Below are 17,683 nucleotides of genomic sequence, written 5' to 3'. Positions count from 1 at the left end.
GACCTGTCCTTGGTGGGTGGGGGAACTGAAGCAGGGGTCCAATCCCCACATAGGGGCAATTGTCTGAATCAGAGGAGAAACATTTAAGGCTAAGAATACAAGAGCTGATCTGTGGCAACCTAAATGGATTGAGAATCAGACAGTCTTTGCTGCAGTCATACATACCATGTAAATGGGCACAGGTCCCCTAGAAGGCACAGTGGCTGGGAGATGGAGTTTAGGGATTGTGGAGCAATCCCAGGGTGAGGGCTGCTGTTGACTGTGGAGAGATGTATCCAGGGGATGTGATCAAGGAGATTGTGGTGGTAAATGCCTGTGGAGGAAAGCCAGGCAGCAATGGAAGCAAGACAATATTGCTGAATCACACGTATGGGGTGGAGCCATCATCAAAGCCTCTCTCTCCCCACATGCCAGCATTGGTAGCTGAACAATAGAAAGGCTGGCCCATCAAGCACCTGACACACCAAACTACAGAGTAGGACCCCACTCAGGGTGCCACTTTAAGTGCCTAAAACACCAGTCTACAGCATTTGACCCCAGTCAGGGGGGCCCTTCTGTGTGCTGAGCCATTGAACAACAGAGAAGTACCCCAGGCAAAGGAGTGCTCCAAGTGCCTAAATGGGCAGATCTACAGAGAAAGACTGGCCAAAGAGGCCTTCTGATTGCCAGCTACCAGAGGTTCAGAAAAAAGACTCTGATGGGTCCATAACTCCTGAGGCAGAAGCAGTGCATGTCCCTGCACACTTGGTACCACCAGCAACCCAAGAGCTGCACCAACTTCATGGTCAACCCTCGTGGGCAGAACTGTCACTGGTGGAAAAAAGTCTTGTGCCTATGCACAGAGGGTTGCTTCAGTCATGTCCAACTCTTTGCAACCATATGGATTGAGGCCTGCCAGGCTTTTCTGTTGGGGTGGGGGGAGGGGGTTCTCCAGGCAAGAATACTGCAGTGTATTGGCTAATACTGGTTGCCATACCCTTCTAGAGTACAATATTTCCTGCTGCCCTAGCCACTAACTCCCCTGAGTACCTGGTGCTGCCAGAACCCCTGCAACCCAAGCAGCTGCAAAACCCCCACACCTGGCCCTCACTGGGGCAGACCCAAGTCTTCCAGGAGCAAACCCCAGTGGGTGACCCACATGCAGAGGTGGAAATAAAACCACAATGGAAACCCAGAGGCAGTGTGGCTAAGGAAAAAGACCCAAAACTTTCCCACCAGCTGTGCAAGCTGAATATTAAATCCACATGATCAACTAGGCAGACTCTGTGTCTATGGAATTTATAAAAGGACAATGAAAGCTCCTACAAAACACACTAATTCTGATACCTGTGGACATTGGAGGCAAAAACACATAGAGGTAGGACCAGATTAGAATCTGAGTTGTTGTCACAGCAGGTGCAGAGATCAGCACAGTGTTGGAGAACACCTAGGGAGGTGAGATGGACTGTGACTCTAAGCAAGGAAAAGGACACTAACAGCAGTGACTCAAGAAAGACATTTATTATTCTTATGTTTTTACATGTTCTGTAGATTCTTTTGGATTTTTTTTTAACTTTTGTCTTTTTCTCCTGCTCCCTCCCCCCACCACCATTTTAGTTGTTGATTTTATCGGGACTATGAAATCCAGTTAAGTTTTGAGCTTTTTTTTTGTTTGTTTTTTTCCCCTCAGTCACATTTTTTCTTGTTGTTATAAACCTCTGCCTCTATTTTGGGTTTTTGCAGTTCTGTGGAGTTTTCCTTTGTCTCTCTCTCTCTCTCTCTTTTTTTTTTTTTCTTTTTAAAAATATTTATTCTCTGTTTTTCTCCCCTTTTTTTAATTTTAAAATTTTTAAACCTATTATTATTTTTTTTACATTTGTTCCTTTGTTTGCTTTTCCTACTATTCTTCTCCCCTTGCAGTAAATCTTTAATGTAGATAAATCTTCTTTATCTACTCCTATTTAACTGCATATATATTCTTTCTTTCTTTTCTGCCCTATCGACATATTTGTTAGGTTTTTTTCATTGCTTTATTCACCACTTGGCACCTTGCTTTAGTTTTGTTTTCCAGTTTGTGCTTTAGTTTGTTTTGCTCTTAACTGATAGATAAAAATTTTGGTTTCCTTTGTTCTTTGGGTCAATATATTGTACTTTATTTTTGTTGGACTGTTTTGATTTTGCTTATGAGTGTTTATGTATATTCCATTATTTTAATTATTATTTGCCTGTCTGTGTAACTACCATTCGTCTGGGGTTAATCTTTCTTTTCTCATGTTGGGTATTTGTTTCAATCTCAATTAATGCCATTAAAAATCACTTGTGGAATATTGGCTCCTGACAAGAGATCAAGCCCTGAGCATTTGGAGTGGAAGCACTAACTCTAAGACCCTAGATTATCAGAGAGCTAATCCTAAGGAGTATCAAATAGTGAGAACTCACACAAAGGAAGCCACTTGAATAAAAGGCCTGGCACCACACAACCACCAGTAGTAGCCTGTGAAGGATGCCTCATTTAAACAACAAGCAAAACAAAAATACAAACCCAATCATCAGCAGACAAGATTACAACTTTACTCAGTTTTGCGCATCAGAGGAAAAACAAAGAAAAAAAAAAAATCAGCACAAATATCACCCTATATGAAGATTACACAAGTCACTGGACCAACCTCAGGAGGGTAGAAACCAAAAGGAAGAAATAAATTAACCTTTCAGCCTGAGAAAAGGAGACTTCAAACACATTATATTAAAAAAAATAATAATAATAACAACGAAAAGGAAGAGAAATACTACACAATTGAAGGAACAAACTAGAAATACAGAAGTCCAAATAAATGAAGAGCAAATAGGCAAACTACCTGAAAGATAATTCAGAATAATGGTAGTAAAGATAATCAAAAACCTTGCAAACAGAATGAAAAAAATGCAAGATTCAATTAACAAAGACCTAGAAGAATTAAAAAGCATACAGAGACAAACAACATAATTACTGAAATTAAAAATACTCCAGAAGATATCAATAGCAGAATATCTGAAACAGAAGAACGAATCAGTAAGCTGGAAGATAAAATGGTAGAAATAACTTCCGAAGAGCAGAATAAAGCAAAAAGAGTGAAAAGAGCTGAGGATAGTCTCAGAGACCTGTGGGAGAATATCAAATGCACCAACATTTGAATTATAACGGTCACAGAAGAAGAGAAAAAGAAAGAGTATGAGAAAACTTTTGAAGAGATTACAGTTGAAAATTTCCCCAACATAGAAAAGGAAATTGTCAATCAAGTTCAAGAGGTGCAGAATCCCATAAACTCAAAAAGAAACACACCAAGACACATGCTAATAAAACTAACAAAGATTAAACACAAGGAAGGAATATTAAATGCAGCAAGGGAAAAACAACAAGTAACATACAAGGGAAATCTCATACGTCTAATAGCTGATCTTTCAGCAGAAACTCTACCAGCCAGAAGGGAATGGCAGGATACATTTAAAGTTCTGAAAGGGAAAAACCTACAACCAAGATTACTGTACCCAGCAAGGATCTCATTCAAAATTGATGAAGAAATCAAAAACTTTTCAGACAAGTAAAAGTTAAGAGAATTCAGCACCACCAAATCAGCTCTACAATAAAGTTAAAGGGACTTGTACAGTCAAAAAATACAAAAGAAGAAAAATATCTACAAAATCAAACCCCAAACAATTAAGAAAATGGAAATAGGAACATATATATCAATGATTACTTTAAATGTGAATAGATTAAATGCTCCAACCAAAAGACACTGACTGGCTGAATGGATACAAAAGCAAGACCCATTTATATGCTGTCTACAAAAAATACACTTCAGACCTAAAGACAGATATAGAGTGAAAGTGAGAGGATAGAAAAATATATTCCATGCAAATGAGAAGCAAAAGAAAGCCAGAGTAGCAATCCTCATACCAGACAAAAGAGACCTCAAAATAAAGAAAATTACAAGAGATAGGAAGGACACTTGTTCAACGGATCAATCCAAGAGGAAGACATAACTATTTTAAATATCTATGCACCCAAAAAAGGAGCACCTCAATACATAAAACAAACAATAACAGACTTAAAAGGAGAAATTGACAGTAACACAACAATAGTAGGAGACTATAACACACCACTGACACCAATGGACAGATCATCAAAACAAAATTGATAAAGAAACACAAGTCTTAAATTATACATTAGATGAGATGGTTTTCATTGATATCTTGAGGACATTCCACCCAAATGCAGAATGCCCCTTCTTCTCAAGTGCACATGGAACATTCTCCAGGATAGATCACATCTTGGGTAACAAAATAAACCTCAGTAGATTTAAGAAAATTGAAATTGTATCAAGCCTCTTCTCTGACCACAATGCTATGAGACTAGATATCAATTACAAGAGAAAAAAAAAAAATATATATATATATATAACAAACTCATGGAGATTGAACAATACATTTCCAATAACCAACAGGTAACTGAAAAAATCTAAAGGGAAATTTAAAAATTCTAGAAACAAATGACAATGAAAACGTGACAACTTAAAACCTATGTGATGCAGCAAAAAGCAGTTCTAAGAGGGAAGTTTCTAGCAATAGAATCCTACCTCAAGAAACAAGAAAAACATCAAAGAGACAACCTAACTTTACATCTAAAACAACAGGAAAAAGAAGAACCAAAAAATCCCCAAAATTAGTAGAAGGAAACAAATCATAAAGATCTAAGCAGAAATAAATGAAAAAGAAATGAAAGAAACAATAGTAAAGATTAATAAAACTAAAAGCTGGTTATTTGAGAAGATAAGCAAAAGAGACAAACTTTAGTCAGACTCATTAAGGAAAAAAGAGAGAAGAATCAAATCAACAAAATTATAAATGGAAAAGGAGAGGTTACAACAGACAATGCAGAAATATGAAGGATTATAAGAGACCATCATTAACAACCATATGGCAATAAGATAGATAAACTGGAAGAAATGGACAGATTCTTATAAAAGTTCAGTTTTCCAAGACTGAACCAGGAAGAACTAGAAATTATGAACAACCCAAGTACCAGCACTGAAATTGAAGTTGTGATAAAAAAAATCTCCCCCAAAACAAAAACCCAGGACCAGATGGCTTCACAGGAACATTCTATAAAACATTTGGAGAAGAGCTAATGTCTATCCTTCTAAAATTCTCAAAAAATTACAGAGGAAGGAACACTTTGAAACTCATTCTATGACACCACCATCATCCTGATTGCAAAACCAGACAAAGACAACACAAAAAAGAAAGTTGCAGGCCAATATCTCTGATGAACATAGATGCAAAAATCCTTAACAAAATGTTAGCAAAAATAATTCAGCAACACATCAAAATGCTCATACACCGTGATCAAGTTGGGTTTATTACAGGGATCCAAGGATTCTTCAATACACATAAATCAATCACTGTGATACACCATATTAACAAATTGAAGGATAAAAACCATATGATAATATCAATAGATGCAGAAAAAAGCTTTTGACAAAATTTAGCACCCATTTATTATTGAAACTCCTCAGAAAATGGACATAGAAGGAACTTATCTCAACATACTAAAGGCCATTTGTGATAAGACTACAACGAACATTATTCTCAATGGTGAAAAACTGAAAGAATTCCCTCTAAGATCAAGAACAAGACAAGGGTGTCCACTTTCACCACTATTATTCAACATGGTTTTGGAAGTCCTAGCTACAGTAATCAGAGAAGAAAAATAAATAAAAGCAATTCAGATCAGAAAAGACAAAGTAAAGCTCTCACTGTTTGCAGATGACATGATATTATACATAGAAAACCCTAAAGATAGTATCAGAGAATAACTAGAGTTAATCAATGAATTTAGCAAAGTTGCAGAACACAAAATCCATACACAGAAATCACTTGCATTTCTCTACATTAACAATGAAAAATCAGAAAGAAAAATTAAGGAATCAATCCCATTCACCACTGCAACAAAAAGAATTAAATATTTAGAAATAAACTTATCTAAAGGTGACAAAAGAACTGTACGTAGAAAATTATAAAACATTGATGAAAGAAATAAAAGACAACATAAACAGATGGAGAGATATTCCATGTTCTTGGGTAGGAAGAAGCAATATTGTGAGAATGACTATACTACCAAACATAATCTACATATTCAATGTGATCCCTATCAAATTACAAATGGCATTTTTCACAGAACTAGAACCAAAAAAAAAAAAAAAATTCACAATTAATATGGAAACACAAAAAAACCCTGAATAGCTAAAGCAGTCTTGAGAAAGAAGAATGGAGCTGGAGGAATCAACCTTCCTGACTTCAGATTATACTACAAAGCTACAGTCATCAAGACTGTATGATACTGGCAAAAAAAAAAAAAAAAATGCAGACCAATGGAACAAGATAGCCCAGAAATAAACCCATGCATCTATGGGTAACTTATTTTTGACAAAGGAGGCAAGAATATACAATGAAGCAAAGGCACCTTCTTCAATAAATGGTACTGAGAAAACTAGACAGCTACATGTAAAAGAATGAAATTAGAACATTTCCTAAAACCATACACAAGAATAAATTTAAAATGGATTAAAGACCTAACTCTAAGATCAGAAACTATAAAACTCTTAGAGGAAAACATAGGCAGAACACTCAATGACATAAATCAAAGCAAGATCCTCTATGACCCACCTCCTAGAGTAATGGAAATAAAAACAAAAATAAACAAGTGGGACCTGATTAAGTATAAAAGCTTTTTCACAGCAAAAGAAAATATAAGCAAGGTGAAAAGACAACCCTCAGAATGGGAGAAAATAATAGCAAATGAAACATCTAACAAAGGATTAATTTCCAAATTATACAAGCAGCTCATACAACTCAATACCAGAAAAACAAACAGTCCAATCAAAAAGTGGGGAAAAGACCTTACTAGACATTTCTCCAAAGAAGGCATACAGATGGCTAACAAACACATGAAAAGATGCTCAACATCACTCATTATTAGAGAAATGCAAATCAAAATTACAATGAGATATCACCTTACATTGATCAAAATGACCATCATCAAACGACTACAAACAATAATAGGTGGGGAGGAAGTGGAGAAAAGGGAATGTTCTTACACTGTTGGTGGGGATGTAAATTGATACAACCAATATGGAAGATGGTATGGAGATTCCTTAAAAGACTAGGAATAAAACCACAGTATGACCCACCAATCCCACTCCTAGGATATATCCTAAGGAAACCAAATTGAAAAAAGAGATGTGTATCTCATTGTTCATTGCAGCACTATTTACAATAGCTAGAACATAGAAGCAACCTAGATGTTCATTAATAGATGAATGGATAAAAATGTTGTGGTATATATACACAATGGAATATTACTCAGTCATAAAAAGAAATGCATTTGAGTCAGTTCTAGTAAGGTGGATGAACCTAGAGCCTATTATACAGAGTGAAGTAAATCAGAAAGAGAAAGAGAAATATCATATACTAATCCATATATATGGAGTCTAGAAAAATATTACTGAAAAATTTATTTGCAGGGCAGCAGTGGAGAAACAGACATAGATAATACATTTATGGGCACAGAGAGAGGGGAGGAGAGGGTGAGATATATGTTGAGAGTAACATGGAAACTTACATTAGCATATGTAAAATAGATAGTCAACTGCAATTAGCTGTATGTCTCTGAAAGTCGGGCTTCTCTGGTTGCTCAGAGGTTAGAGCATCTGCCTGCAATGTGGGAGACCTGGGTTCAATCCCTGGGTTGGGAAGATCCCCTGGAGAAGGAAATGGCAACCCACTCCAGCGTTCTTGCCTGGTGAATCCCATGGACGTCAAACAGGGGCTCAGTATCAACCTAGAGGGTTGGGATAGAAAGGAAGATGGGAGGGAAGTTCAAACGGAAGGGGATACATATATACCTATGGCTGATGCATGCTGAGTTTTGACAGAAAATAACAAAATTACATAAATAAATTATCCTTTTATTAAAAATAAATAAACTAAAAAAAAATAAGTCACTAGATAAAAATGTCAGATTGTCTATAATGGAACAACCACACTGAAAGCTAAATACAGCTCATATGCCTATATGTTCTCAGGCCAGGGGGGTGGGGGGATGGCTGAAAGAAAACAATAGAGAAATCATTATTAAAGCTTTAGATAAAATCTTTCAACCCAGAAATGTACACATAAGTTAAAGAAAAATTAATGGAAAATAGTTTTATTTTTTTCTTTTTGGATCAGTTCAAGATGAGAAAACTTTTCACTAGGAGACATGCACTACAGGAATTGCCAACAGAAATTTTCAACTGAAAAGAAGCAACACAAGATGGAAATTAAATGGATATTAGCTATTGATAGCATAAAAAAAAAATATAAGCTTACTAGTTTAATGCAAAAATCCTTACAAACATAACACAAAGGAAAGGGACATGTTGATTATATTGATGTAATGATATCTAATTTTATGAAAATATTTAATTATTAGACTTTGGTAACAAAGAATAATATCATAATCCGCTGAAGAGTCATTCACATCAATGAAAAATAATGTAAAATGGTATAGCTAAAAAGCCAATAGAGGAATTAAAATAGAATAACTGCATACTCAATATATCCAAGAATAAAAAGCAGTTACAGAAGAGAAAAAAAAAATAACTAGAAGATAAAGAGACTGCAACAAAATCTAGACCTACATCACAATATTTGCATTAAATAAAGAGACAATCTAATTCAAGCACAGATTTTTTTTTTTAATCATTTCTGTTTATCCTGTTGATGAGGGAAGGATTTCCTCCTTTAAATTATATGAAATGCCTGAACAAATATCGCCTGCCACTGGACAGATGAAAGAAACCATAATTCATATTCACAGAGACTGGAGGAGGATGCTGCACAAAGTGCAGGGCCACACAGGGCTGAACTTAGGAACCCTGGATAAGCAGAGGCAGTGAGAGGGAGGCTCTGTAGTAAAAAGAGGGTCGGGTGACCCTGGTTTTCTGAGGAAAGACTTAATTAGCTAGTTTAAATAATTCCACATGCTGGCAAGAAACTGAGGCTTGCTACTGGGCATTAGCAGGCTCTGTGCCTGGTCTCTGAGATAAAGGGGCTTGTTTGGCAAGGAAACCTTATCTTCAGCAGCCAAGGTGGGAGGGTACTTTGTGAGTATGCTATCTGAGACCTTCCTAATATTACCAAATGTCAAGACATCACTTAAATATTCAATCTTAATTTCAAATCTCACACTTGGCTAGGTGTTTAAATAAAAGGCTAAAGTATATGAGGTCTCATAGGAAAATATATACATATAAAAAATCAGATGGATTAACAGTGTCAGGACAGAAAAAAAGCCATGCACACAGTAAGAATAAGAAAGCAAGTGTGGCTATAGTTGTAAGAGATAATATACATTTCAAGACAAAGAGTATTACCAGTCACAAAAAGGAACTTTGCATATGGATAAAAGGCTAATTTTACTAGAAAGATATTCCATTATGGGATGTGCTTGTACTGAAAATCAGGGCTTTACAGTACTTGAAACCATAATAGGGACAGATAAAGGGATAATTAGACAACTTTACTCTCATAAATGAATATTTAAATCACATTAACTATAATTGATAAAAATGGGTAAAAATATTAACAAGCACTTAGAATATTTAAACATTATCTTGCAACTTACCTCATTTGAAATTTATATAATTCTGTACCCAACTTTTCAGAATTTCACCAACATAGACAAAATGTTGAACCATAATATGCCTTTAAAACAGAGAGAGAGAAGAAAAAAGAAATAGTACAGAGTATGTTCTTTGACCACATGGATTAATTTAGAATCAATAAGTCAATAAATTAGAAAAGATCCAAATATCTGGAAATTACACACACACACACACACACACACACACACACATACACACACACACACACTATGCTATGGTCAGAATGCTTGTTCCTCCCAAAATGCATATGTTGAAAACCTACATCCCATGGTGATGACATTAGGAGCTGGGGCCTTTCAGAGGCAATTAGGTCAGGTGAGTCCTCATCACTGAGATCACTGCTCAGATAAGGCATCCCGTGGGAGAAGGCAATGGCACCCCAGTCCAGTAATGTTGCCTGGAAAATCCTATGGATAGAGGAGCCTGGAAGGCTGCAGTCCATGGGGTCGGCGAGGGTCGGACACGACTGAGCGACTTCACTTTCACTTTTCACTTTCATGCGTTGGAGAAAGAAATGGCAACCCTCTCCAGTGTTCTTGCCTGGAGAATCCCAGGGACAGGGAAGCCTGGTGGGCTGCCGTCTATGGGGTCGCACAGAGTCAGACACGACTGAAATGACTTAGCATGGAGTTCCCTAACTCTTTCTGCCAAGTGAAGATACAATGAAGAAGTTTGTGACCTGAAAGAAGACCCCCACTTGACCATGGTGGCACTCTGATACTAAACTTTTAGTTCCCAGAATGATTGAGATAAACATTTTTGTTGCTTATAATCTTCCCAGTCTGTGATGTTTTGTTACAGGAACCCAGGAGGACTAATACACATACATTTTTAAAGGATCCATGCATCAAAGAAGAAATTACAAAGGAATTTTAAAATGCAAATGAAATGAAATTATGACATATTAAAAAAATCTGGATGCTTCTATAGCTTTACATGGGCTTCCCTGGTGGCTTAGATGGTAAAGAATCTGCTTGTAGTGAACTAGCAGCATATATAATTAATATATTAAATACTACACTAAATATACATTATACTATAATAACTATAGTATGTTTATCAGCAGTAATCAAGTTGTGCACTTAAGACCTCACACGTCACTGTAGGTAAGGTTTATTTCAAAGAAATAATATGCAATTATAACAAGTTAAGCATCATTCAACACAACATTCATGGTGCCTTATTTCAAACTCTGAAGACATCCCTGCTTTCCAGTCAGAGGGGTCTAAGTTTCACCATCATACAGACCAGCATTTGCTGACTTCACAGCCTTGAAAAATCTTGTAAAGTCAAACTCTAAAATCCTCTAAGAAGCTGGGGTGGTACTTGTATTTCTCCCACCTGATTTATGTCAGGTATATTAGCTTTCTATCACCACATGGCAATGAACCAGAGATTTAGCAGCTAAAATAACTTCCATGTTTTATTTCAAAGTTCTGTACATCAGAAGTTAGTATGAGCTTGGCTGGATTCTCTGCTCTGGGTCTCACAAGACTGAAATCAAAGTATTGGAAGGACCACAGCCTTATATAGAAGCCCTAGAGGACTGGGATCAGCTTCCAAGATAATACAGATTTTTAGACAATGTCAGTTCTCTATTGTTGTAGCATTGACTGAGGTCCTTGTTTCTTTTTGGCTTTGAGCTGGGGGCATCCTAGCAGCTGCCTGCATTTCTCTCTCCGTGTGACACCTCCAACTTTGTCAAACTTTGAATTTCTCTGACTTCCCCTTCTGTTTTCTGTGATCAGTGAGTGAAAACTCTGCTTTTGAATTAGTCAAAAGGTCACCCAATTTGCAATTTTAATTACATGTTCAAAATCACTTCAAATTTGAATCTAGATTAATGCATGATTGAATAACCTAGAAATGAGAATCTTGGGGTGGTGAGGGGAGGGTAGCCACCTTTAAAATTCTACCAACCATAGAAATCTTCTACATGACATTTACCATGGCAGCTATAGATGAGTTATGGAAAGAACTCTATTTCTGGGACCCCAGAAAATCATGGAGAAGAGTACAAAAATTACCATCTTACCAAACAAATGAATATTTTGAATACTAATGTAACAAATTAGCTCTAATAGCAAATAAAGAATGTAATCAATAAATCAATATCAATATAGCTCAGACATTTAAAAAGTCTAATAGGGACTTGCCTTGCAGTCCAGTGGTTAAGGCATTGCACTTCTACTGCAGGGAACATAGATCCAATCCCTGGTGAGGGAACTAAGACCTTGCATGCAAAGAAGTGCAATCAAAGAAAAAAAAAAAAAAGGTTTATTGAAAAATTAGAATAGTTGTATATCACATATTCCATCGAATGATGACACAGCTATCATAATAACAATTCCTTTCATATGTGTAGAGCTTTATACTTGATTGGGAATAAGATATGAATATTTCAATGTGTCTTAATCTTTGCAAATTCATACTTTTATTTAATTAGCCTTTTTTAACCATGATATGACTTAATTAAGCCTTTCTTACCCAAAAGATGACTAACTTGAACATCACCAGATGGTCAATACCGAAATCAGATTGATTATGTCCTTTGCAGCCAAAGATGGAGAAGCTCTACACATTCAGCAAAAACAAGACTGGGAGCTGACTGTGATTCATATCATGAGCTCCTTATTGCAAAATTCAGACTTAAATTGAAGAAAGTAGAGAAAAGCATTAGGCCATTCAGGTATGACTTAATCAAATCCTTTATGATTATACGGTGGAGGCAACAAATAGACTTAAGTGATTAAGTCTGGTAGACAAGGTGTCTGAAGAATTAAGGATAGAAGTTCATAACATCATACAGGAGGCAGTGACTAAAATCATCCCAAAGAAAAAGAAATGCAAGAAGGCAAAGTGATTGTCTGAGGAAACCTTATAGTTAGATGAGGAAAGAAAAGAAATGAAAGGCACAGGAGAAAGGGAAAGATATATCCAACTGAAAGCAGAGTTCCAGAGAATAGCAAGGAGAGATAAGGAGACTTATTCAATGAAAAGTGTAAAGAAAAAGAGGAAAACAAAAGAATGGGAAAGACTAGAGATCTCTTTAAGAAAATTGGAGACATCAAGGAAATATTTCATGCAATGATAGGCACAATAAAGTACAGAAGCAATAAGGAGAGAAACAGTAAGGACATAAGAGAAACAGAAGAGATTAAAAAAAGGTGGCAGGAATACACAGAACTATACAAAAAAGATCTTAATGAATCATATAATCACCATGGTGTAGTCACACACCTAGAGCCAGACATCCTGGAGTGTGAAGTCAAATGGGCCTTAAGAAGCATTACTATGAACAAAGCTAATGGAGGTGACAGAATTCCAGCTGAGCTATTTCAAATCCTAAAAGATGATGCTGTGAAAATGCTGCACTCAATATGTCAGCAAATTTGGAAAAGTCAGTAGTGGCCACAGGACTGGGAAAAGTTAGTTTTCATTTCAATCCCAAATAAAGGAAATGTCAAAGAATGTTCAAACTACAATACAATTGCACTCATTTCACATGCTAGTAAAGTTATGCTCAAAATCCTCCAGCAGTATACAAACTGAGAACTTCCAGATGTTTAAGCTGGGTTTAGAAAAGGCAGAGGAACCAGAGACCAAATTGTCAATATCCATTGGATCATGGAGAAAGCAAAAGAATTCCAGAAAAGCACCTATTTCTACCTCATTGACTATGCTCAACTGTGGACCACAACAAACTATGGAAAATGCTCAAAGAGATGGACATATCTGAAAACCTTACATGTCCCCTGAGAAATCTGTATGTGGGTCAAGAAACAGCCATTAGAACTGGACATGGAACAACAAACTGGTTGAAAATTGGGAAAGGTGTACAAGGTTGTATTTTGTCACTCTCCTTAATAAACCTGTATGCAGAATATATCAAGGGGAATGCCAGGTTGAATAAATCACAAGATGGAATCAAGATTTCCAGAAGAAATATCAACAACCTCCGAAATGCCGATGATACCACTCTAATGGCAGAAAGTGAAGAGGAACTAAACAGCCTCTTTATGAGGGTAAAACAGGACAGTGAAAAGCTGGCTTACAACTCAACATTCCAAAAAATAGGACCAGGGCATCTGGTCCCATCATTTCTTGGCAAATAGATGGGGAAAAATTAGAAACAATGACATTTTATTTTCTTGGGCTCCAAAGTCACTGAGAATGGTGGCTGGAGCCATGAAATTAAACGACACTTGCTCCTTGGAAGGAAAGGTAAGACAGACCTAGACACTATGTTAAAAAGCAGAGACATCACTTTGCCAACAAAGGTCTGTGTAATCAGTTATGGTTTTCCAGTAGTCATGTATGGATGTGAGAGTTGGACCATATAGAAGGCTGAGCACCAAAGAATTGATGCTTTTCAATAGTGGTGCTTGAGAAAATCCCTGAGGGTCACTTGGACAGAAAGAAGATCAAACCAGTCAATCCCAAAGGAAATCAACCATGAATATTCATTGAAAGGACTGATACTAAACCTGATGCTCCCATACTTTGGTCACCTGATGCAGAGAACCTACTCAATGGAAAAGACCCTGATACTGAGAAAGATTGAAGGCAAAAGGAGAAAGGGAAAGCAGAGGAAAAGATGATTAGATAGGATCTGTGATTTAAGGGGCCAGAATCTGAGCAAATTCTAGGACATAGTGGAAGACAGAGAGGCCTGGCATGCTGTAGTCCATGGTGTCACGAAGAGTAGGACAGGATTTAGTGACTGAATGACAACAGCAACATAACCATGAAAATAAAACAACAGTACAAAATACCTCACAATCAATAAAGGAATCAAACATTTTGTACAATTCAAATTAGTTGCCATTTGAAGACGCTGAAGGTAAGAATACTAACAATTTCCCTCATATTATAGTTCTAATAAAACAAGAATAATAGTTTCATACCCTATTTCAAACTGATCTATTCTGTATATAACCAAAACAGGCAAGGCAGTTCAACATGTGAAAGATTATAAATGTTGATGGCCCAGTAGAAAATTTGTTTATACTACCATTTGTCAAAAGGATCTTCTAGTCTTGTGTCCTCCTATGAGAAAAGGTTTTAAATAGTTGTGTTTTAAAATTTAAGCAATTTTTGGATCTACATTTTCCCCCCAACATCCCTGCATTGTTTGCTGAACATAGCCATAATGTTATTATGTCAGCCATATTTTTAAGTAACAAAACAAGCAAACAAAAAAGATGTGGAAGTCCAGTTTGAGATCATAGTTTAACTGCAAAAATATGACCGGTTGTTAGGTGACAGGGTAGAGTTCTCTAATGAAGACTTTTATAACTTTCAACAAAATGAGTCATAGTGATAGAATTTTGGAGCTCTCCTTGTCTCCTTCTCCACCATGAGAATGAAAATATCTGGCTTCCCTGGTGCTCAGCCTGAGTTGGTAAAAGGAATATAAGGCTGGTATATAGAATAAGCTAGGACATTTGGAAAGCAAAGAAATGAAAAAATGAAAAAAAATGAAAGAGAAAACAATGCCTCATTGCCCATGCTAACAAAGACACAGATTATAAAATGACTGAAATGAATGAAATGTTTGACAAAGTATTAAGAAATAAATCTGGGGCTTATCTTCCCTTCTGCATATAGCTTTATTTTGTAAAATAAGCAGCAGTGGGTGTGAGAGAGAATTGTGTATAGCAGGAAAAGAAAGGACACCAAGCAGAAGCATTTCTCCCAGTGGAAATATACAAGAATAGAAATTTTGAAAGCATTTCTATTGTAAATACTTAAAAAATATTCTATTTTGCTTTCCCATTCTTCTTTCCCCATTTCTACTACAACTAATTTAACCTTTCATAAAAACGTCTCTATCAGTTTTGGCTTTCATTATGTGTAACGAAAGCTAAGAAAGAATAGTGGGAATGACTATATAAAAGAATAAAAAAGTTCACATTTTTTTCCCAAAGGTGACATCACTCTCCATATCCCAACTGGCTATGATTCAGAAGGGAGAGAAAGAAAGGGGAAGGATGAGACTTAATTGAAATGTAAAATGAAGGGGGAATATTTAGTTTCTATTTGACAAGGGTTGAAAGTAATTTTTTTTTAACAAAACGAAGCATTTCACCAAATAAGTAATTTCTGATTTTGCCCAGGTGTCATAGATAGAAATATGGTTGATTTGAGGGTTTCCCAATGCTGCCTGGAGAATCCCAGGGACAGAGGAGCCTGGTAGGCTGCCGTCTGTGGGGTCGCACTGAGTCAGACACGACTGAAGTGACTTAGCAGCAGCAGCAGCAGGTGGCATATTCCCCCTTCATTTTACATTTCAATTAAGTCTCATCCTTCCCCTTTCTTTCTCTCCCCTCTGAATCATAGCCAGTTGGGATATGGAGAGTGATGTCACCTTTGGAAAAAAAGTGAACTTTTTTATTCTTTTATTTAGTCATTCCCACTATTCTTAGCTTTTGTTACACATAATGAAAGCCAAAGCTGATAGAGACGTTTTTATGAAAGGTTAAATTAGTTGTAGTAGAAATGGGGAAAGAAGAATGGGAAAGCAAAATAGAATATTTTTAAAGTATTTACAATAGAAATGTTTTCAAAATTTCTATTCTTGTATATTTCCACTCGGGTTTGATCCCTGGGTCAGGAAGATCCCTGGAGAATGGGATGGCTGGCTGCCCACTGGAGCATTCTTGACTGGATAATTTCATGGACAAAGGAGCCTGACAGACTACAGTCCATGGGGTCACAGAGTCAAAAATGACTGAGCAATAAATATTTTTTTACTTTGGGCTTGATGTTAAAAAGTTAAAGGCATAAATGTAAATGATGATTATATAGACTTACTGACATGGAGTTTGTATTTTGAGTTCTCTTCTCCACTTTATAACTAACACTGACTCAGAATTTTATACATCCATAAATTAAGGACTCATTCTCAAATGAGTCAATTTCTAATATTTCATTAACTCTAACAGAAAAGAAAAAAAAAAAACCTACTGTGTTTTGAATTGCAACATTGAGAAACAGCATAATTTATGGTGATACTTAGTGGAATTAGAGATAACTAAGCTTTTCCTTTGGACTTCCCTGGTGGCTCAGAAGTAACTAATCCATCTGCAATGTGGGAGATGGAGGTTCAATCCCTGGGTCAAGAAAATCTCCTGGAGAAGGAATGGCATCCCACTCCAGTATTCTTGCCTGGTAAATCCCTCACAGAGGAGACTAGTGGACTACAGTCCATGGGGTCGCAAAAGAGTCAGACACTACTTAGGGACTAAACAACAACCTTTTCCTTTAATCTCACATGATCTGTGACTTGGGACACAATTGTGCCACAAGTTTCTTCTCCACTAAAAACTTAGGTTGGATTTGTGAGTGAAATTATATTTGGGCCACCGACTCTTCCAAGAACTGGACATATTGTAATCAATAAGCCAGATAATGTCCTTATATTTGAACTCTAAATTATCACCAATGAATGCATGCTGAGTTGCTTCAGTTGTGTCCAACTCTTTCAGACTCTATGGACTGTAGCCTGCAAGGCTCCTCTGTCCATGGGATTCTCCAGGCAAAAATACTGGAGAGTGTGGCCATTTCCTTTTCTACATCAATGAATAAGGCAACAAATAAATGTGCAAGGTGTTTATATGGGGTTGTATTTGTTATGAGGAACACAAAAAAGATAATGTGTTGAGTGACTAAATGACAGAGACCCTTTCAATCAGGTGGTTGTGTAAGGTGTCAATGAGAAGATGATCAATGTACAGCTGCTTCATTGAGAGGGAGAAAGAAGACTGCGTTGGTCAGAGGAAAGCATGTGGTAGGTTATGCAATAAGGAATGGCATGCAGTGGAAATGGTGGGAACCATCATGGCCAGATCACATAGGACTTCATAGGTTGAGACAAGTGGCAGTGTTTACCCCTTTGTAACTATTCTCTAGCCTCTCTCTCTCCTGTTCTGTGCATCCAGAGGCTGAATTGTGTAAAT

The sequence above is a fragment of the Capricornis sumatraensis genome, chromosome 1 (genome assembly GCF_032405125.1).
Source record: "Capricornis sumatraensis isolate serow.1 chromosome 1, serow.2, whole genome shotgun sequence".
In the NCBI taxonomy this organism is placed as follows: Eukaryota; Metazoa; Chordata; class Mammalia; order Artiodactyla; family Bovidae; genus Capricornis; species Capricornis sumatraensis.
This window is presented reverse-complemented; position numbering follows the sequence as displayed.